Raw genomic sequence first — 23727 nt, 5'->3', positions numbered from 1 at the left:
TACCGCCATCCAAAAGGAGTGAAAAAGGCAGCAAAATGTTGACCGCCGAATAGCTATTAAGTCTCAAGTTTGATTTGGCGGCGCTTGAGGAATGTCTGTGAGGAGTGGTGACGTGGGCAGGGGGGTTATGCCGCCTAATTTTCCGGGAGGGGGGGGGGGGACCCGCCGGGCCACCCTCTGGCTAAGTGTGTGCGGCAAATTTATCTGTTGATTCCACTTCTGAGGCTCAGGTATCTGTTTGGCAAAGCCTTCCCGCCAGCGTCAGTACACTCGGAGAATACTACAGGACACTTTGAAAGAAACCTGTTGACATTTTAGTTTATTACAAGGGGGCTCTCAAGATTTAACAGCAACATACCCACAGCTGCTTGCATTTTGCTGCCCTTACCGTGGCCAAGTAAGCGCCTACCGTCTCTGAGCTCGGCTTCCGGACGCTTTACCGAAACAAGCTCGGCTGCGTGTAGTGTTGCGACTCGGGGGAACTAACTTGCACCGTGCTTGTACTCACCTTGTCAACGAAGGATGCCAGGCACGGTGCGTAGACTTTGCCCACGTGACTGATTTGCACGTCAGAGGTCGCCGATTCCTGCGCAGCGCGCAATCGGCTCTCGCTGGCGGCGGCCACGCAGTCACTCCTCATGGACGCCGTGGACGAGGCGTTGCCGTCGGCGGGCGACGTCCAGTCTGGCTCGTTCTTCGGGGCCGGCGCGGAGGACCGCCAGCGAACGCACGAAAGCGCGTAGCAGTTGGTGCAAGGCTCGGCCGAAACGTTCATGGCAGCGGCGATGAACTTCGCGGCAGTAAGGCAGTCGAGAGAGTTACACTGCTTGTCCATTTCCTGAACAGAAGTTGTGGGAGATGCCGTTTAGCTAACTGGGTTCTCAAAGATACGAATCCAAGTAATCAAACCCGACATCGCCGTCATTACACGGCATCCAGTAGGTACAGTCTCCGAAATATCCGCGATGTTTAACACTTCAGCGCAACACAGAAGCCGTGAGAGACGTCGTCGTGGAGGGATCCCCAGATTGAGTTTAACCAAATAGCTTTTTTCTTATGTGCACCCGAAGTTTAACAAACGTATCTCCGCATATCAGTTCCACGTGATTCCGTTCGCGGTGGGACCCGGGAATGGAATCAGGGACCTCGTGCTCCGAAGCAGAACTTCGTAGCCCCTACTGAGCCACTGCGGGGGGCCAGTCCCAGAGCCACCGTGCATTCGTAGGGTAACCCTAGGCGATGATTGCGGGGGAGGCTGCGAACTCGTTATGTACGAAGCCGGCACCGTGTAAAATGACTGGCACCGTGCTGATTCCACCAAGTTGCAGTCAAGAATTAAAAAAGCGACATGCACATCGTGAACCAGTTCAGGGAGTGTAAGTAAAATAGACGTATCGCAGGTGACTTTGACCAATTCAGAAGGATGCGTTCTAGCCAGTCTGTGTGCCGAACAAAACTAACTTTCAAGTCCTGTAGAAAGGTACACAGTATGTACAGGATGCCCCACACAACCTGAGCCATGAATTTAAAAATTAAAGGCGCGTAGGAAGCGAATTGAACCAAACGCATACTATTCGCAATAGCCTAAAGTAACTCAGACAGTTATTTCGTTTTCCCCCTAACTCACTAATTAATTACGTTTAATTACCCAACTTTTTAATTATTCGCTGAGGACCGCAAGTACGATACGCAGATTTGTAGAGCATCGTTAGAAACCACCGATCGGGTTGTTTCCTTTAGGATAAGTCTTACGTAATCCTTTTTTCTTTGTTGCAAAGAAAGCCCGCGAAATAGGAAAAAAGCCACGTGACGGAGCGCTTGCGCAGTGGTATTGTGCTGCTCTCAAGCGTGCGTTCGGTGAGCAAGGTTAGCTGCATCGTGACTGGCAACGAGGAAGCTGCAGGGCGTTCTTTATCTCATTGGCAGCGCACTGCCAGCAGCATGCATTTTCGCCGTGACCCGACGGGAGCCGATGCTGTTCACCGAACGCACGTTGAGAGCAACACGATACCGCTGCGCAAGCGCTCCGTTTTTTCAAATTTCGCGGGCTTTCTTTGCAACCCGGTAAAAAGGACTACGTGAGACGCATCGTAAAGGAAACAACTCAATTGGTGGTTTCTCGAGGTGCTCTACGAATCTGCGTATCATACTTGGGGTCCTCAGCCAATAATTGAAAACTTGGTTAAATGAGCTTAATTAGCGAGTTACCAGGAAAGCAAAAACTGTCTACGTTACTTTAGGCTATTACGAATAGTATGCGTTCGGTTCAATTCGCTGCCGATGCACCTTTCATTTTTGAATACTTGGCTCAAGTTATGTGGAACACCCTGTATATAATATTGGGGGCGAACTCCACCACTGGAAAGGCTGGCGCCACCATCGGCGTGACGTGGCATGAGTGGACGTCACGCGGGCAGAGCGGCCGCGTCGGCTGCTTCGGAAGCGAGCTGAAAACGAAAGTTTAAAGTCCCACCTGCACTGCGGTTCTGATTAAGTGGTGAGCCTTTACCGCCTTGGGTGTCTGCTTGACAACATTTGAAATCACTCTATAAGTAGTGGCTGCCTTTGGAGGCGTGCAGCATGGTAGGCGACTGCTCGGTGCCGCCGTGCCAGACGTACGCAACACAGCCCGATGTCAGCCTTATTCGCACGTAACTGCAGGGCAAGGAGCTGCGTGAAGCTTGGCTGCCGAAACTTAGAACCAGCCGACAGCCATGGGCTACAACTCGGGTATGCAGCAAGCACAGACGCGAGGAAGATTTCTGCTACGGCTCCGGGACTGCGCGATGTTCGGTGAGTAGCAGAAAACGCGCACTGAGACGCTCGCCCGCGCCCGCTGCCCGGCTACTGTCATGGCGGTTTGGTCTATGAACTTGTTGATGATAAATACTGGCAAGTTCACTGGAACGGAAAGGGAGCGGCAAGACGCACATTAAAAGAAGGCATGGCATATGGTCATGTTTGTGTTATGAATTAATGCACTGGATTACCAAAAAGAAGCAGAGGGAAATCGCACGCTGAGAAGACCGGTAAACATACAGTGCGACGCAATTGAGAAAATTTATTTAAACGTCCAAGAATTCAGAAGAAAAAAAATATTGAATCGTCGCGACGGCACATCACAGTCGCGGTATGCGTCGAAGTCCGTTGTTAAAAGAAATTGTTTTGAAAAGCTCTGTTAGCGTCCACGCAAGAATGGTTTCTGGTGTACTGTCACATGCGCATATGCTGCGGACTGAAGCTCACAGCAAGGTGCGAAAGCGCGCTCACAGCGAAAGCAAAACATTGCGCGCGGACATGCATGCAGACGCGCAGTCGGTCGCTGCGAGCCCGTGCGATCACGGCATTGAGGCTTCATTCTGGAATGCCCCATTTGGTTATACAGACAGCCCACTATAAGAACATATTTCGCATAGCCTACTCTCAGCGTTTGCCAACCTTTCCAGCAAGAAGCCGGCTCGGGAAACTATCGCGGCGACCGCGCGCAGTGGCGTTCACTGTATACGTATTAGCGTGCGTCTATATAGAGATAGCGTCTGTAAACTATTCTGTGCTTTCAGTTTCCCCTAGATTGTTATATCGACAGTCAAAAACTTCCCTCGTTTTGGGAGTACCTACATAAATGTCCAGGGGGGCTGCCGCGCGGTGTTTTTATTGAGCGCCGTAAGCGAAAGCTATGAGGAGCGCGCCGCGTGATCCCTCATACTACGCAAGGGAGGCGCTTCCGACAGACGGCGACTCCGTAAGTCCTGGCCGCCAATACTAAAGCAAAGGGCAAAACAAGCAGGATTTGAAGCCTGGAAATCTCGCACTGTGGTCTTTGCACTTTGTTCGCTTTTCTTGACGCTGCAGCGGAATCATCGTGTAATTCATTGTGCACACGTCGTCGCGCACCTTGTGCCAGGGAGAAGCCGAGAAGCAGGCGCCATCCGACCTATGCATCACGACGTGCCGCGCAAGGACTGCCACGATGACCGCGAATGCTGCGCACAGGATGGCCACGAGGACGGCGCGGTTCATGTCCGTGCTGTTAAGGCCTGCGGTCGCCGTCCATCGGCCGCTCTTGCGAGCTGCACCGGCCGAGATGCTGGTGCCGCCTTCGTCCGACAACGCCTCGGCCCCACTCCGAGGAGCCTTGGTGGCGGGTGGACTTTCCACTTCCGCGACAGCCTCGCGCAGTACGACCTGAGTTCGCCGATGCCGTTACGTTACTTTCAAATGGGAAAACCGAGGATGTTTCAGTAAAATAGAGCGTTTGAATAGTTTGTCTCCGATCACTTAAAAAAAAAGCGGCACAAGCACGCGTTTACGTTCTTTTTTTCTTCGAACATTAACGTGTACGTTTTTTTTAGTCACGTGGACAATACAGAGCAACCTAGGCCTTCGGGTGGATCAAATGAAGATGAAGGCATTACATGCACGAGTCGCAATATTTAGGTGGTTAATTAATAAGGTACACCAATTAAGTTTTTAATATCCACTGGCACGATTTAGAGTTGCTAAACCGAACCCGAGCAGTGGTGAAGGGACGTTAGCTTAGGAAAACTCCTTAGACTAGCACCATGTTCATGTTAGTCAAACGCACAGTCTGCTTAAGAATGCGTCAGTTGGCGTTCCACTTAAGATCGGTGCGCGAACTACAAGAGGGACCGATATCTCTAAAGTGGTGCTTGTCTTGAATTCCTGCTAAAGGCATACTGACTTCCTTACTGTTCAGCCTAAATTTCGCGATTGCAACAGGTGCCCCAAAATGAATAAATAAAAAAGGTAATAATAGTGAGTATTTGTCATTCTTTATTTATTTGTTAAGAATACTGCCACTCTCGATCAAAAGTATCACAAGCGGCCATATTGTATTGTGCGTAGAGCCGGGTGCAAAAGTTCATGGACCGGAGTTGCTGCTAAATTTCTTGTCTTCTCAGCCTAGCCATAAAGGCTGAAATCAAGTGTAATGCCCACGTGCACCTGCTTTACCAGCGCCATGCTTTCATAAAATTTCACGTGGCACAGCTGTGCTAGAATAAATTATAGTTTCTGCATACACAGTGGTTTCTAGACTTTTGCACTCGACTATATATATATATATCGGTCTGAGAAAGCGCAAGGGCACTATCTGTCATGGACGGCTTAAAAAATTCATTTGAATTCAGGATACAAGGGGTGCTGCGAATTATAACGGAGCAGCGGTTATGTGAGGTTTTCCTTTATTTTTCTGTAGAGGGGTCCATCATGCTTATTAAGATGAAAGCCTTAAGTGACTCGTTGCAATGGCTCACACCCAATAAAGATAAAGAAAACGAGGCGTCTAGTCGAGTGGTACAAACAATATCATTATCAGTAATGGCTCTTCCCCCGTAAGCAATGGCTCATGCCATTGCCTCCAATTCTTAAGACTTAAAATTGACATTCAGTGTAACTCACGGTTGTTCAGAGTACAAAAGGAGGCGTGAAAAAAAGTCTGCTCCTTTACGACCCAGGTCATTATGAGTTAATAAAAAGAGCGATTGCCAACTCGACCATTAACCAAGCCAGAAAGTCACGTGGTCATAGGATCAACGATATTATGCAGCGGAAGATCACGAAGCATAGCGACAGTGGTTATCCTATCACATTTATAATGTGTATCGCCGAAAAAGCGTTGAGAGCCTTAAGTAAGAAAAAGAAAGCACAAAGAACGGCGAGCACAAGAACAAGGTAACGGCGATACCTTATACGCATGAAATTTGACATGACTCAGAGAGATTGGTGGAAGGCACGGTGCGAAAGTTTTTTCAGCTCCTTGAAAGATGAAAGGCTTACGTAAAGATGACAAACCCTTCTTCTACCGGAAAATAAAAGTAAGGAATGCTTGTCCTGCATGTACGAGACCTTCGTCACGGTTAAGTAACCCACAGGTAGCGGTGCCCGTTGCCTCCCTTCGGCCTCCCGCCCCCTCATTGCTCGGTATGTTCTCGTTGCTTTGGGAATGCCTGGGCTCTGGCGACTCTAACGGCTGGATCGGGGCGTCGACGGCGAGCCCTTTCACGACCGAGTTCACGCCGCCGCTTGTCGAACGCTGCCCGTTCTTCGGGAGAACGCACAACGCGTGGCATTCCCATCCGTTTTCCGAGACTCAACTGAACGGAAACGAAGCCGGCGGAGCGCGCGCGATACCTTTTCCTGCCCTTTCCCTCCCTGCCGGAAGCGAAACGGCTCTGACTGGTTGCGCGCGTGGCGTGAGCGCGCGCCTATGCAGCTGGCAACTCACCAAACCACCCTTTCCCTCAGCTGCTCTGCTCTGGGAGCATCTGGATTTTCGCGTGACCATTTCGCCACCAAAACTTGCGAACCAATACAAGATTCGTTTGGGATGTTGCTTGGCTTCTGCAAGCTGTTTTGCTACGTTTTTGCCAGATGCGCCTGATCAATGTGTTGTATTTGTTACTGTAAATAAAGTGTTTATACATGCTCTGAAAAATGCTGCTTTGTTTCGGCGAATTTAGTCACGCTTTGTATTGTAAGGACATGGTCTTGTAAAAGCGAGCATGCACAGGGCCGTAGACAAGTCATGTGAGATTGCACCTCCATATTTACGGAACAAATTGGCCTCCGAGCCTATGCGAGCGCATGGCAAGCTTACTTTCCTGCAGCCGCGTAATGTACCACGGCAGTTTAAGAATCAAACTCGATGCGGTTAGGGCAAACGACATGGCGAAGGTAACGGGTCAACCCTTAGCGTATGATTAGACTATGGCATTGGCACAGGCAAATTAAACTTCCCGTGGAAGCGTAATGATTGTAAGGACTAACTGGGCAGAAATTCAACATCACCGCGCGAACAACGTGCGATCTTCCCCGAGACGTCTTCAGTGATGCGGAGAATCGCAATTTTTTATTCCTGCCAAAGTGTCAGGGTACTCAACAAATAATTGCGCGGTCGGCAGCGCAGAAACCGGTAGTCTACTTCGAAGTGAAATAACGCCACCTGCTAGGCAGCCGCCGTGCCCCGAGCTACCGGAGCGAAGCTTCAGGATGAATGGATGGATGGATGTTATGAGCGTCTCCTTTGGAACGAGGCGGTGGGTTGCGCCACCAAGCTCTTGCTATTGTACTGCCTAATGACCTACCTAGGTTAAACAATAATAAAAAAAAACCCTTGCCGCGTCACCTCTCGGTGGCAACATGCAGCACATTAGGCCACGCCCTCCTCTGAGCCTGACGCCCTCCTCTGAGCCCACTACAATGCCTTATAGTACACTGCAGTGGAGTGGAAGTCTTTTTGATGGCGTCTTACAACTGTTGTTTCGCGGCGATATTTGATAATTCATATAAAATAAAACTTCTCTCACTTCCTTTTTCCATTATTTTACCTTAAGCGGCTGTAGCCAACCGTAGTCAGTGCACAGAGCCCGTACTGCGGCTGGTACACTCCAAAAGAACACAACCGAGCCGCTCTGCACTCGCATGGTGCGCGCTCTCATGCGATCTGAAGCGTTCGACAGTGCGCGTTGGTAGTGCACGCTGACGTCACGCGTAAGCAGTCACTTGGTACATTGAACGTGGCTAGCGCGGTGGCGAAACTATCGCGGAAGGCGAACGTTTCAGAATACGGCCCCATTTGTGCATAGATTAGCTTGTTTTGTCTTTCATTTCATGTTTTCTACGTACTTTCGGTCACCCTATCGGGGGGGGTATATACGTACTTGACGTGGGCTAGCGAATAATAAAAGTTGAAGCTTTGCGCACACACGTACCAATATCCCTTTTTTTGCCCTTTGTGTACAGTACAGCGCAGTAAACAGAACAATGTCATGTTAAACAGCCCCAGTAGAAGCCTTATTGCACGCTGGCACATAGTTGCACCAATTGTTACGACTAATATTCACCAACAGCACATGCCGAGTTCGAATGCGTGGTCACCTATCTTCATCATACTTATCTGCAGTGCCCCTTCGTAGCACTTTCCCGCGGTAAAGCTTGCCAAAATTACCTTGGGCGCAAGGATTTCATTCATGGCGACATTAAAGTGCTTTCTATGGGGATTATCATTCCTGTAAATACTGTCATATTAGTAATTGTGCAGTGTGGTACACAACAGTTGCGAAACAGAATAGGTTCAAAACGCACATTTTTTACCTAATGAATCAATATATTGTCACACGTGTATTGTTTTTCTTAAAGAGTTGATTCGTAACTCATATTCTTAGCAATGTTTGCGTTTTATCCATCACCACAACGCAACAATACGAGTAGACGGATCAACGAATTAAGTCAACAAATGTAGCGTAGGCAGCAGGCACTGAAAACATTAAGCATGGCCATTTTCTAAAAAGCTATGAGACAGGTCCTTCAGGAGCACTTATGTATCTTGTCCACAGCTCTGCCCTGGAACATGCCGAGTGATTGATAAATCAACTGAACACAGGTTTGATTGTGAGTGACGTTTAACCAGTTAATCGAACGAAGTCCCGTCAAGAGACGAAGCAAGCGAGAGTGACGTCATAGAATGTGGTGTGCGGGATGGATAGTTTCGTCATTCAAATCTCTGCATTCATTATATCGCTTTAACCAGAATGTTAATTTACCTATTCTGTGCATATAGCGAAATGTAAAGATAGAAACTACAAGCCTGAAAGACCAGCAGACAGCATCTGCATTGCTGCAGTAATTTTTGAGTGTTTAAGAACGAATGCATATAGTAGAAAACGTGGTAGACGGATTTTCCTTTCCTTTTTTATGGTCAGCCGCAATCCTATTCGATGTGCTTACCTGCCCAGAATAATTATCTTTCTCAGTTGCGTAGCTGAGCAGTTCCGTTTCGGTACTTTGCCCCTCTCGATCCTGCAGCCGAGGGGCGAGCAGTCGTTTGTGCTTCAGTGGCGTTGCGAAGGGTTCGGGCTCGTCGAGGGCAGCCTCTCTGCCAGAAAGGTGGAAGCCGGGCGCTGCTCGTTTACCAGGGGGCTCGTTTCTACGGGGCATCTCGCGGTGGCACCTGCCTCTGTGTTCGGACCGCCGCTCGTCGTTATCCGCTGTCTGTTTCTTCCGCGCCAGTAAATTGGGTCGCTCCGCGGGGTGCTCGACTGCAGACCCGGGTTCGACGTCGCCCACTGAAGCTGCTTTGCCACCGGTAGGGAGGCGAGCGTAGCGGGCCCGCCTCGCGGCTCGCTGTCGGGGCACTTCTGGTTTCCCCGACGGCACGGGTTCGGAGGGCGTTGCCTTTCGACCTGGTTCCTCCTTTACACCTGGCTCATGCCCAACAGCGATTTTCTCGCTTTCCTCAGATGAGCGGTCGTGGACGTGTCTTTCACCTTTATCATCCGAAGCACTGGATGTCTTCGCAGGGACCTTTCGGAGCCGCATCGTTCACTTCGTCTCCGTCTTCTTCGGGCGCTGGTGTAAGAAGAACGCATGCGGCAAACCCAACGTTCTCCGCAGGTTGTAAAGCGTCAATTTTGGAATGATCGCGATGAACATGGTTATTATGAATTGGATACATTTACCCATAATGTGTGATGAGTCAAGATGGAGGTGGTCTTATGAAACAAAACAATAATAATAGTAATAATGATAATAATAAATGTAGTCGTGAAACGAAGAGGAAGAAAAACATCAAAGTAATAAAAGAGGATACCGAGTAATTGATTATTCAATTCAGAGAAATGGACATTAAATTTAAAGCCATAGAGGGAGATCAGTGATTCAGAAAGAAAATAATTTGGAAGGAAGATAATTAGGGACACCAAAGAATGAAGAAAGTAACATGGCAAAGGAAAAACGCACCAGTGCTTGAGAAACGAAACGAATACGAAACGAAAAACGCAGTAAAGATGAAATGTAAAGCCTTTTTCGAGATATACGCACAGCCCCGTCGCGGCTGTCTAGGGCGCGGGAGCGATGCTAATGTCTTAACACAATACTAGAAGCTTTAACGCGCATAGCTGCTTCTGCGCATGCACTCAGGAGCTGCACATGTGCAACTTCTTTTGGTAATTATGTCCGGTGGACAGCGTGTCACCACACCCGGGTCGGTGAGTTACATACAACAACAACAACAACAACAACAAATAATAATAATAATAATAATAATAATAATAACAACAATAATAATAATTTTTATTACATATAATCAATTTGTACATATAATTTTGCTAGGTCTGCCGAAGCCTTCTATGGGCTTGTATGGCAGAAACCTGGCAGTCCGGGCAAAGCATAATGTACCTTATTACAGACAAACTAAATGTCAAACTAAAAAAAACGTATCACAGGTTGTTCAAGTCAACATGCCCAGTAAACAACACCCTATGTTCAAATGAAAACACGTAGCACACAATAACCATTAAAACTGAGTAAACAAGGCACAATATCTAAACAAAGTTACAACCTATCGAGAACAAAAAAGAAAAAGAAATCGTGAAAACAGCCGAAACAGTCTTACATTCATTTTGGTAAAGATCACACTACAACAAAAGATACTTTATACATGTGAAAACTATTCTATCATTGCCTTGAGGGCAATTAATCCCGACAAATTTGTATGATCCAGTGCAGCGCTCGGAAGGTTATTAAACAGGTGGGGGATATAGTACCTTCTTTGTCCTTTTCCACGACTTCTTGTCCGAGGAAATTTTTAACTCCCTTGTTATCATTATTATTTTTATGCACCTAATTGAACCACCCGATTCTTGGCCAATGCCCCACTATGGGTATGTGCCACGCCCACTCAGGACAACAACAACAACTACATATCTGGGATGACTAAGCAAAGCAACACTTTTATGGAAAGGTTCTCGGAAAGCATTGCTCCAGAAATAACGCATCACAATTGTCGAACGACACAAAGACTCGAAATCGGGCATTTCTAAATCTTGGAATAAGTTATCTGTGGTTTGGTTGTACGCAACACTTTTTAGTATGCTTTTTAATAGGCTGTCAATTTTATGTTTCCAAAATCCTCTGCAATGAAAAAAAAAAAAAACAGGAGATGCCGTACCTTATATGCGAGTAGCCTAAAGCATGCACTATCACTTTTTAATCTTGATAGGTGCATAACTCCTTATATTGTAAAGGACACATGCAACATTACGTAATCGCGCACAAATTCGAGTCATTTGTATATTCCATGATAAGTCAGTCTCAAAGTATACTCCAAGTTACTTGACTCTATCCGCATATTGTACTGGGGCACAAACACAGTCTAAGCAATCAGAACCGTGAAGGAAGACATGTTGACTAGTTAAAGGAGCCTTTAACGGACTTCTAAAACATATTAATCGAGTTTTCCGAGCACTGACTTTTATACGGTTTCTTTTAATCAGTTGATCACATTTTTTATGTCGCTTTGAAGTCAAGCGATAGCTGCTTCGTACTGCATGTGTTTAGAAACAAGCATGAAACAAGCAAGAAACAAACAAACAGCAATAATAATAATAATAATAATAATAATAATAATAATAATAATAATGTTACCGTAGTAATTGCTTGATTCTTCTTGTGCTGCCGTGTGCCGTGCCCAAGGCAAATGTGTTCTTTGCTTCGAAACTGCATAGTGTCTATAAGATACCTGCTGTTGCTGGGAGGGAATGTAGAGAGCAACCCTGGTCCCAACATGCAGGAACTTGCTGCTGAAATGAGAAAAATGGCTGCCGACATCACCGCTATCAGAAACGAAAATAAGGGTTCAAATGGGTCGTTAGCAAGTATTCACTCCAAACTAGATCTTTAAGGACAGCTTGAAAGTCGTATGTCAACCATAGAGGAAAAGTGCATGCAGCTGGAAAAGACCGTGAAATAATTTTTTGCATTAGATTGACGACCTAGAAAACCGAAGCAGACGGTCGAATCTAATTATTTACGGGCTAAGCGAACTCGAGGATGGAACACCGGAAAGCCTAGAACGCGAGGTTAGCACTAAACTAATTAAAGAAGTGCTTGGTGTAACGCTTTCCGGTTTCGAGCGAATTCACCGCTTGGGAGGGAAGAAGGCTAACAAAACGCGCCCCGTGATCTTCAAGTTGTTCGATTACAGAGACAAAGTCAAGATACTTAAGAACTGTTTTAGACTGAAGGGTGCCAAAATCCCTGTCAGCGAAGATTTTTCTCTGGTGATACGCAATATAAGAAAAAAAAATTGTGATAGTTGCAAACTTAATTGAGAAAAGCATGAAAAGGTCAGACTCGCTTACGATAAGATCAAAGTAAATGATGAACTCTTTGCATGGGATGAAGAATTAGGCAAGAAAATACCAATAAAAGAAGTGTCTCCTCGAATTGCCGAACGGCAACCTGCTAAGTTAAGAAAAAACTAACTATAAATATCAACGCCAGGAGTATAGCTAATAAGACGGTAGAACTTGAGGCCTTGTCTCTTGAACATGAACCTGATATCATAACCATTAGTGAAACTTGGCTGTCATCATGTATCTTGACCAACAATATATTTCCCCCAGGTTATATAGTTCTTCGTCAGGATAAATGTACACGTGGCGGTGGCGTCGCGATTTTAGTGAAAGACGACATTCAGACCACACCCCTACCTAACATTACCGGCGCAGAAGCACTGTTTTGTAGGATCACGATCGCCGTAGATTCCCTTTATATTGGTACAATGTACAGAGCACCGAATTCTGACCCGGAGCCATTAAATATATTGTCTGACTACATGCAGCGTCACCTTCAAGGGGACAAAAAAATTGTCCTTACGGGGGATTACAATCTACCAGGTATAGGATGGGACTCGTACGATCGTGGTGTTGTCGATAAGGACAGCGCTGAGGCGATACTTGATATGGCCTTCAATAGTGGTTTAAAGCAAATCATTCAGCAACCTACACGTGTCACTCTGTCGAGCAGCACAATTTTTGATCTAACTTTTGTGAGTGAAAACATTCCTGTAGAGAACATATCATGGGAAATAATTGACGGGATTTCGGTTCAACCTAAATGCTGTCTATCACTGCCGTCGTCAGCACGCTCAGAAAAATTCATCACACGAACATACGATTGGAAAAACGCAGATGATGTCAGCATTCTTGACCTTTTTGATTATCACTACCCCAATTTTTCTTGTCTTTTCCATGATAATTCTGTGGCAGTAGATGAATTATGGGTGAAATTTAAGACCTATGTACAGCAATGCTTATCAAACTTTGTATCCATAAAAAAAAGAACGTGCACAAAAGAAACCCTTAGATCACAAGGAACATAATACATATGAAACGTAAAATATCAAGGCTGAGGAAACTTAAGAAGAAGACATCAAATCCCTGCTACTCTGAGAAAATTAGCGAATTGGCACAAGTGTTGAGAGCAGTGATAAAAGAAGCAAAATATACGTACATGAACGTCACACTTAGCAACTTCATCAAGACAGCTCGTCAAAAATTTTGGAGATATTTTAACGCGAACATGCATAAGCAAAGCAATTTGCCGCCTAAGGATGCTTTCCAAAGAGCAAATCAGTTCAATAACTTTCTTAAATCCCTTTTTACACAAGACGACGGAACTTCACCAGATTGAAACCATCAGCCGAGGGGAATCGGCGACATACTTGGTGATATAGAGATTACGGAATCAGGTATACTTTCACTGCTGCTTAACATCGACATTAAAAAATCTTGCGGCCAAGATGGGATTCCAAATACTTTTCTCCAGAGATACGCAGGATGGGTCTTTAAATACCTCTTACTTTTCTTTAAAAAATCTTTAGAATCGTCTGACGTGCCCAAAGACCGGAAAATAGCAAAGATTGTCCCGATTCTCAAATCAGGTGACGCAACAAGCCCATCAAATTATAGGCCGACCTCGCTAACTTGCACATCTTGCAAAATTCTCGAACGCATCGTACTAAAACACATCGTAACCTTTGCGGAAGATAATAACTTGCTTAGCAACAACCAACATGATTTCAGAAAAGGACTGTCTACTGTTACGCAACTGACACAAACTGTGCATGATCTCGCTCTAACAATTGATAACCGCGGGCAGATTGACATAATATTTTTAGATCTATCGAAGGCATTCGACCGGGTATCCCATCCTAAACTCCTGGACAAATTACAACACATTCTCGGATCTGGCAGCATAATAATCTGGATAAAAGCTTATCTTGCAGGCCGACAACAGTACGTAGAAATTGAAAGTTAGCAATGTGATTGGGTATAGGTGTCATCCGAAGTACCACAAGGAACAGCCTTAGAACCAATTATGTTTTTACTATATATCAATGACATGGCAGATAACATGAAATCAACGATGCGCATGTTTGCAGATGATTGCATTATATATAGGGAGATTACACATGAAACATTTTTACACCTTTAAGGGTGTTGAAAAAGGGTGTTTTTGATGTTTACACCCTGCGTAACACCCTTTTAGCACCCTTTCTGCTCAAAACACCCCGCAATAAGGGTGCAGACGCATATACGGTGTGAATTTGCCATTAATAAGGATGTTAAAGCATGAAGTAAAGGGTGTTAAATAGATTTCTGCATTGATATACACACATTAATTTTAATAATTGTAGGTTGCACAATGCGTTTGTGTACTGTTATTTTTAAGGTAACGATGTGATTGATATGATGGGTATTTGAAAATGGTATGGCCTGTTAAGAATGGCCAGCTGCCGTGCAGGATTGCCAGCCACTTACGACAATGACGGCAACCTCCCGACGCTGTTGAGAATGACCAGCTGCAGTGCAAGATTGCCACCCGCTTACGACTATGACGACCAACATACCGGGAGCTTCGCCGCCTCCTTCTAGCCACAGCGTGACTAAATCGACTTCATGACGGAATGAGCTCGGCGGGCCAACTATTGTTCCCAAACTCCCCAACGCGCTTCCCGGAACGGCTCAGAGTGCTACGGGACCCCTCTGACGTCGGCTCCGGACATTCGAGCGTGTGTGCCTTTGTGTGCGTAGGCCGTCCTGCGGGAGGCGGCTAGTTTGCGCCGACGAAACGAACGTTCGCCGCCTTGTATCGCCGGAGGACCGAGTGTTTAAAAACTGCTGTTGTGCGGATGCTCGACACACTTCTCTCGAGCAGTCAGGTTGGACTGACTTCTCTCAAGCATTCATGTTAGACTGATGTACTTTCTCAAACAGTCATGTTAGACTGATATAAATATTGTAAATAAACCCATGTTCCTCGTTCTCGATGAGAAGCAGTCCTGCCCTTCATCAACGTCCTCAGCGTGGATAAGTTGGACGACGGCATGGGCCAGCTAACTTCTAATTCATGCCGGACTCCAATCTTGACAACGGATCACGAGCGACGGGATTGAGCCCCCAATCCTGACAGGCCACAAGTACACGTGTCGATTAATAAAAAATGCGTTCATATAGCATCATTTAAAACAGTGATACATCTTAACACAAAACTAAACAAGTGGAATATCAAGGTTAAAGCAACAGGCACATTTTGGTAGAACTTAAAATGCCCCTAAAAGCTTTTCCACAAAAGCCAGAAAGAACTGTGTCTAGTACAAACAGTAAGGGCACATAGAAACACACAGGCAATTCACATACAAGTTTTATTGAAAATACAGTTTTATCATTGTAATGTTTTAATGTTGACTCAAACTTAATATTACTATCAATACTTTCGTTAAGAGCTCGCTTAGACAACCAGGGAAAAAACAAATAACTTCCAACATTGAAAAAGGCCTATTTAGCACTCTTGCCTGTTTGCATTCTGTAAGAGAACATTACAAATCGCCAGTGCCCATTTGAATTCCAAAGCTTGCTATAAGAAATCCCATCTTTTTTGTGATGCTTATGCTGCCAGGTGTACAGTCACCGGCACTTGTTTTATGAGTATTATGCTACTGCACTACAAATATATTGCAGAATTATTCATGAAAACATATACTTGGGATGCCACATCTAGACAATAGAGCTAAGGGTTTCTTGCCATGCCTGATAAGTATAACATACTTAGTCAAGTTTTATTTATCATTTCAATGAAGCTTGAATTTCTCACATGATTACAAACCAAACTGTACAGATATACGTAAATATTGAAAGGCATAAGTACAGGCTCTTCAGCCACAAATTTTTACATCAAGAGAAACAGCAACCAGGCAAAAATTGAGATGCACACGTCCACATTAGGCAGCTGGTTTACGCTAAACTGTGACGAGTGCCTATCACACTGCGTCCCTTGTGCTGCCGCATGTACAATGGCTCGTTCTCATACTCTGAAACTGATGTCAGCACTTTGTACTCTTCTGTCATACTCACAACATAAACATGAAAATGTTCATCAAAATAAACAGACCGAAGCACATTTGCCGCAATCAAAAGTACCTTGTTTACATAGTATAGCCCACATACATGAACAAACTTTGGCATATCATCAAGTGAAATGTTGTCAACAAGACAACAACCTACCTTGTACATCCTGCCATTCACAGTTAGAGAACTTACAGTAAATGAATTTGAGCATTCAAGACTGTGTTCAGAAACGAACTGCTGTACATTTTCAGGAAGGTGCTCAAAGAGCACAGGGCAACAACCAGTCGTGTGAACACTGCTCTCATGAGGAGCTATAAATGTAAAGCTTTGCAATAACTGGTGCCTGACTGCCAAACTATACGAAAGATGCTTCCAATTGCGGATCTTGCGTGAAATATCCTTAAAATATTGATGTTTTGCTTCAAATCGCATTGCCCAGAGTGCACTTAGAGGTCCAAACTTTGTGATGAGTGAAGGATAATGTATCAGATAGTGCACTTTGCAAGGTAGTGATGAAAATGGGAACAATAACTTGAATTCCATACAGAAGAAGTGAATTTTTCTCTGCAGGTAGGCAATATACTTAGTAGGGATTCTGTAGCTCATGATAATGTCTACAATTTCACGTAAAAGAAGGTAAAGCTGCCACACATCATTTTCTGCTGGAACACATTCACCAACAAAAAAAGTAAGATGACGAAACAAGCAGAACACTTGAGCTGCTGAGGCCTTCATACCCGCTTTTCCTTTCAAAAACTGTTTTGATAGAGGCTCTGGTTTGTTGCGCACATCATGAGCATCATAATTCCATTCACATATCATCTTGTTCAAGTATGTGAGGGAAAAGAAATTCTGTTTGATCAACGATGAAATGATATGCTGCAACGCAAATGGCAATACACCTTCATGAATGTCATGCATCACATCTGGAGGTAGATGCTGTGTTGGATTAAACCCGTTGAATGTGAGGGCACATGCTTCTCTAACTCCATACAATGATGCAGTGGGAAGCCCAGCAATTAACATGTTTAAATGGTGCTGATGGCCTTCGGGTGTGCGAAGCAGAAAATCACTTTCCAGAAATTTGTGATTGAGCTCATGGTGCAATGCCATACAAAACCTGCAAATTCTCCCATGACTGAATGAGCATTTAAAGCCTCCTACTCTATGGCTGGACAAATTATCACCTGTGAAAATAAAAACTGAGCCTTTTAGTAGAGTTCCATTTACGACAATACCTTCATCTTCTAATTCATTTACATCTGTAATTAGGGGAGCCAGGACCTTTGAAAAGCCGTAGGTAGCCACATTTTTGTCTTTAACAAGCAAAACCAGATGTATCCCTGAGAGTGCTGAACGGAATTTTGTAGCAAAATTCAACACTGAAAAATACACGGCAGTCATTTTATGTTTCCCTCTTTTGCTACCCAACGGGTTACACACCTCGAATTCATCACTATAAAGCTGAATGCATAATTTAGAAGTGTCCCCAGCAAAATAGGCATGATTTTGGAATTCAGTACCATCAAAAGCAGAACACAAGTAGTTTTCTTTTCTTGGGTAGCTGTTCAAGTCACCAGATAAGTGTGTGTTTTCCATGATACACTTCAGCACATCACAAAGTGGCACATACTCCATGGTGTCAAATCTTCCATGGCCATCAGTTCCCAGCACTGTAGTACGAGGCTCAACAATTTGGAAAATGTGTCTTCCAATATCTAAGCCGACCCGACTTCGAGAGCAGCTGGTTCAGCTGCTGCTTCCATTCTTGCTCTGCATGAACGACAGCACCAATATTTGTGCAAAGCTGTGCATCCTCAAACATTATATTAATGAAGGAAATAACATCGTTTGCTATTTCATTCAAGGTGGACTCAGGAAGACGCCTTGCTTCCTTCCACTTCAGAAGCAGCGTTGCAAGCTGATTCACGTACTTGCTTAAACTGGGACTTGACTGAGATGGCTCAGGATCACCTAAAACTTCTTGGGCTTCTGTACGCTCTTCACTATGCGGCTCAAACACGCTCGTTTGCTCCACTTCCAATGGCATACTTGCGATGGGCTGTGTTCTTTCCGTTAGCAGTTCGGGGTGATTCCGGTACACATGCCTCTTGTATGAAAGAAACAGTCTAAATGTCTTCATGCAGCCTCCTAGGCCACATAGCCAGTTATCTTCATGCCCATGTGCTATACGGAGATGTCTGAAGAGTTCCTTAAGTGAGAACGTTGGATACCCGCATCTTGGGCATCGGAAGTACCGAATACCCGGCATCTGAAAAAAAGTAATCTTTTAGAAATTTTCTGCATCGTAAAATTACAATGACAAGTGATGTATTAAAACATGCCTATTTTAGTATAATGCAGTGTCTAAGCTTAGTTTCCTGACAGTATAGGCTGGTAAGCAGAAGTCGTAAAATAACGTAGCCACATAGCAGTGCCGAAGGGAGGGAGACTGGTTTAGTGCAGCTCTGCTTGGGTTTATAACTTGCCCGTGAATTTATCAATTGTAACAGCACTGAGCGCGCTCCTGCGCTTGTGGCCTGTGCACCCCAAGCGCACCTGTTTCGTCTCGAAGCGCTCGTATGTCGCCTCCGTTTATTTCCGGTCTCACACCGCAAAAAACTTCGTGAGCGAGTGCGTAAGGAATCCATGATACAGAAAGGTAGACCTGCAAAACACGGGCGTAAGAACGAGAGGACGGCGTTTGTGTTGTGTTCCTTGTCCTTGTGTCCGTACAGTGTAAGCTTGCCTTGTCCTGCCCGTATTATGGCACCGCGGCTAAAATATAACATGTGTATAACATATACTCACCTCTGAGTCGCAGAAAGGATGGGAGCACCTTAAATGCCGCCTTCGTGAGCCTCTCTTTCGCAAGCTTCTCGACTGCGGTACACACGATTGATTATAAAACAGCTGTTCCAGGCATGGCGCGCTCACACAGGGCTTATAGTTCCAGATTCTCCAGCGAGACAAGCGATGCGTCAGTGCGGCAGCAGAGTATGGACACGTTTAGGACTTATAGTTGCAGAATCTCCACCGTGACAATTGGTCCGACCGTGCGACAGCAGAGCATGGACACTTGATTGCTTTTTTTAAAGGGAAGCTTTCTTTGCCTCTTCCTTCGACTTTTCCACTGCTGTTGTCGCTGTGGCTGATGCTGTCAAGCACACCACGTCAAGGGGGTGGGGGGGGAGGGGTTACAGCGTGTGCCTACATGGCAGCAGCGAGTCACAGAGGAAAGGCGACGCTGGAAACACGTTTTCACCCCACCGCGTCGAATGTGCACAATGCCATCTGGAGCTACCTGGCCGTCGCCACATTATATAGCCGCTTGCCAGCTATAATTACTGGTGACTCCCCTCAGAAGCATTGCAGAAACTGCAGTGCTTCCCTTTCTACTAACGTACGAGGCCAGAGGGGACGCAGATAGCACTGTAGAGAGGAGAAGGAGAGGGAGGAGAAGAAGTCAGTTCCCAAAAAGAGAGGGGGGAGGAAGACGTGAGAAGGCGAGGTAACCCTATTACTATACGACGGCGGTTGCGGGTAAACTGGATAAGTTTAAGTTCAAGGTACCGTACAGTACGTTGTTGCTATTCCTGAAAAATAAACACCATGCAAATAATTCAAGCGGCCAAACTACGCAGGGCGTGCAGAAGCAGAGCCGCATTAATTAAAGCGCACCACGCGGTCCACGCGACACTACGGAAGCGGTCGACCGTCAAATCAACACTTCTGTTCCCGCCGCGTTAGCTTTGTGGCTATGGCATAGTTAGAGTCCGTGGATTTGATTCCAACCGCGGCAGCTGCATTTCGATGGGGACGAAATCGAAAACTCACGTGCACTTAGACTTAGGAACACGTTAAAGAACACCACGGTTTCAGAAATAATGCATAGTCCGCCACTGCGGCATGCCTCATCATCCAATTGTGGTTTTGGAACGTACAGCCCCATAATACAATTCAAGTTTAATACTTCTGCCGCAATGCGATGTGCCATGTGAGGCAATGACCCTCTCAGAGGCTGTGAAATATAGGGCACAACAACGCCTCAAGGAAACATCTCTCTTTGCGTGTTCTGTGTACTACGCAGACAAACAGCAGTGGTGCCCGTAAGGTAACGTTTAACATCAACCCGCCACTCTCCTGTTAGACTAAACGTTAAAGAAATTAGGCTCTAGCCATCAACATCCCCGCTAATTATCGTCAATCAATACATCCAGCGCTGAACGCTTCGCTTACACCGATTCCCGTGGGATCTGCATAATTTTTTTATCATAGACTTTCTTCTTATTCCTCGCTGTGGAAAACAAAATGATTATGTCTTGTTTTGTTATTTTGCTGATGTATAAGCAAGAAGTAACGCGAAATCTATACCACACAATTTATTCAGATTATCCACCCTGCCTAGAAATAAATAACGCCTAACTGTGTTGTCTGTTCACGCTCCTGACAACTCGCGAACTCCGGACGGCTATCCCCATGCTATCCCAAATCTCCTGACTCAAGCTGTCTGTTGGCAACCGTCTCCATCGCGCACCTCCTCCTTCCTTCATGCTGCCGCCATAAAGTTACTATACTGACTCTAGAGGACAAGCTACCCATAGGGCCCATGCATTGAAATCGGGAACCGCAAGAGCGCCGCCATGTTGCTACGCGCCGAGGTTGCCAGCTCCTGAAACGCTTGCTAGACTTGGTGACAGTAGTCAGTTTTAATCCGGCAACCGTAGCAGCGTAGCAGCATGGCGTCTCGCTTGTAGTGTCGTGATGTGTGCGTGCAGCCGTGTGTTTGGGCTTTATAAGTTGGTTCTTTATTCTATGTTGCGGGACGGTGTGGGTGTGGTCCATGTTGGCCGTACAGGTGGCAGTTATGCAACCGAGGGATCATTCTGTTGAAGTTTCCGGCGGTATGCGGTTTTCAGCGGTCACGCCTGTTGCAGGAGAGCCACTCGACGAGGTTACGAGCTCGAAGCTGTGGTCAGATTCCTCGTTGGCGTTCCGTAATTCTCTTCGCACGGGCGCGGTATGTTGCAAAAGCCGCTTTCGCGATCTATCGTCGCGACGGTAGATCGGGTTTTTTTATTATTATAAGTACTCATCCAGCTGTAGGGCACATGTAACCGACAAACGGAAGTCTCAGGAGAGCACCTGAGATTATAATAAAGCAGGCGGCGCAGGATCTCCAGGGCACCCAAGGGACAGTGGGGGGGATCAAAGCTCGAAGCAGAACGGTACGTAGGTTGGGGCCGCCGAGGCAGGTGTGTGCCAGGGAGTGTTCGCACGGTCAGCTCCCCTGGCACGCGCAGCAGTGCCTCGCAAGGTCGAGATACTTTAAAGGCACCTGCGCCCATGATCTTTCTTTTGCCTCGGTGCAGTGAGCACGATTAACGAGAATAATATGGAGGGCATCCGGTGCAGTCGCGAATGCGTCATGGCAAATGTAGCTCGCGTCGCCTGGCGTATGTAGTATCAGAGTTGGTTGTATGAACTTTATGCATAATACGCTTTGTTACGGTACCTTAACGGAATGGGTCTAGAGGACGGTGTTGGTATATTTTTTCGTACCGCCCTAATCCTATACCCCCCACTACAAACACACACACATAACCCCCCTTTTTTTATGTATACATACAATTCCTTGCCATGACGGATCATAGCCTCCTTTATTTTTGAAAAATAGAGGAGGCTATGGACGGATTGACCAGTTCAAGTTGTCAACTTGTCAGTAACTGTCAGGAATCACTATAATAAACACAATTCCACGATCGGATTGTTTACTTTCATTTTTTGTTGTAACACTGAGGACTGCATAGAACTTTATTTTGTATATGTGAGAGAAGTATGTGGATATCACAAGCTTAAGCCAATGTGCGATACACAGACAAAGCAGCTGCTACAACATGAACTGCATTGAGTTACACACAACACATACGTAATTAAAGGTGCAAAATATAGGGGGAAGCTTCAAAATACGCTCTGTAGCACTGCAAAGTATAACATATATTGTATGTGTACAATAAATGTTCAAAAAAACAATGCATCAATGTCCCATTTGCCTTCAAGTTTATTATCAAGTTCAAGTTTACTGAAGTTTATTATGAGCATATGTACAACAGGAATCTACTGACACACCCGCAGTCAAGGTGGCTGTTCGAGGTGTGCTGGCTGCCTCAGTGTAAGAAAAAGAAAATGGGTGAATGTCGACATCAGTGCCACTGCTTCTTGCCTCTGACCTGTACGTGCCTCCGCGGCATCTTTGTGCACAAGTGTGCTGGCGTGGCGAGGCGTAGGAGTCATCCGAGAGAAAGAGTATCGTTTACATGGAGAAGTGGCTGTTCACATTGCCTGTCGCTTTGCCTCGAATGTTTCCTTGGCGACTAGCGTGACACACCCGCAGTCAAGGTGGCTGTTCGAGGTGTGCTGGCTGCCTAAACGAAAGAAAAAGAAAGAAAGATGAATGTCGATACCAGTGCTATTGCTTCTTGCCTCTTACCTGTATTTGCCTCCACGGCCTCTTGGCTTGCGGAGTCTGTATGAGGGAGCTGCTGTGGCTAGGCGCAGGCATTGTCTAAGCAAAAAGAAAAGGCCATTCAAATGGGGAATCATGGAAATAAATGCAGTTATGTCTGCTTCTTGCACTCTTCTTGCCTAAAAGTTTTCAAACATAGTGTCCAGTACACACCAGCACTTTAACTGCTTCTGCTTTTTACCTGCAGGTGTTGCTGCGAGATCCTTAGTATGGCTGCGTGCAGCATTGTAACACTTGGCGGAGGCATTTGAAATGGTAGCCAAAAATATAAAGAATAATCCTTGTCTGCATGAATGGTTTCAATTTCTAAATGCAGTGGTAACTATCACTATTAGTGCAAGGCCCCCCACATCTATGCGGCAAGTGCCATAGCTCGAAACTGAATTTTTCCTTTAGTGTTTCACAAGGCATCTGATGTGTCCACATTAGATGTTATGTGTTTGTTTTTATTTATCCCAGTGTGGAGAGAGCATCAATAAATCGTCTTTTTATTTTTGCGTGTCTTGTCTTTTGGTTTATTTCTGAATTTATCAAGCAGCAGTCTCATGATGCTAAAGTGACTTATGCAATCGCAATCAACTTTTGTTTTGCAGAAAAACAATGCATTTCCTGACCCATTGTTTGACATCCCCTCACTCGCATAACTTTGCAGAGTATTCTACCTGTATTGACTTGCTTGACCTCCACTAAAGAGTCTTGCATTTTCAAATACGACTCTTTCCTTAAAATCGTTCGACACTTTTCATTATTTCTGTACCCTGGGCTTCTGATACTCTGCATTCACCATTTTCGCTTGTTTCTGACTAGAAATGTGTTCTTTAAGTTTGAGCTTAAATTTTACCTTTGGAACACACGGAAGGGCTTGCCATTGCATATCTGCATAAAAGGGAAACATGTTTCATTAAGCATTTACAAAATCCAATTCAAGATTGATGAATGCAGCTTGCAGTGTGATATGACTGAATGAGCCATAAAAGTAACTCATCTCAC

General features: G+C 45.5%; 1 long non-coding RNA gene and 1 pseudogene across 1 annotated transcript; both read right to left on the bottom strand.

Moving 5' to 3' along the window:
• LOC126526578 (uncharacterized) overlaps positions 1-18483 on the bottom strand; it is a 74159-nt pseudogene extending 55676 nt beyond the window's left edge.
• Positions 18484-22254: 3771 nt separating this feature from the next.
• On the bottom strand, positions 22255-23417 carry LOC129383601 (uncharacterized). The gene is made up of 2 exons (XR_008611470.2): positions 22702-23417; positions 22255-22636 (listed from the first exon to the last, which is right to left on the bottom strand). It is a non-coding gene; the product is annotated as an uncharacterized lncRNA (long non-coding RNA).
• Between the last annotated feature and the right edge of the window lie 310 nt (positions 23418-23727).

The sequence above is a fragment of the Dermacentor andersoni genome, chromosome 8, assembly GCF_023375885.2.
Source record: "Dermacentor andersoni chromosome 8, qqDerAnde1_hic_scaffold, whole genome shotgun sequence".
Lineage (NCBI taxonomy): Eukaryota > Metazoa > Arthropoda > Arachnida > Ixodida > Ixodidae > Dermacentor > Dermacentor andersoni.
Note: the sequence above shows the minus strand (reverse complement) of the source record. Positions and strands in the feature narration are given on the sequence as shown.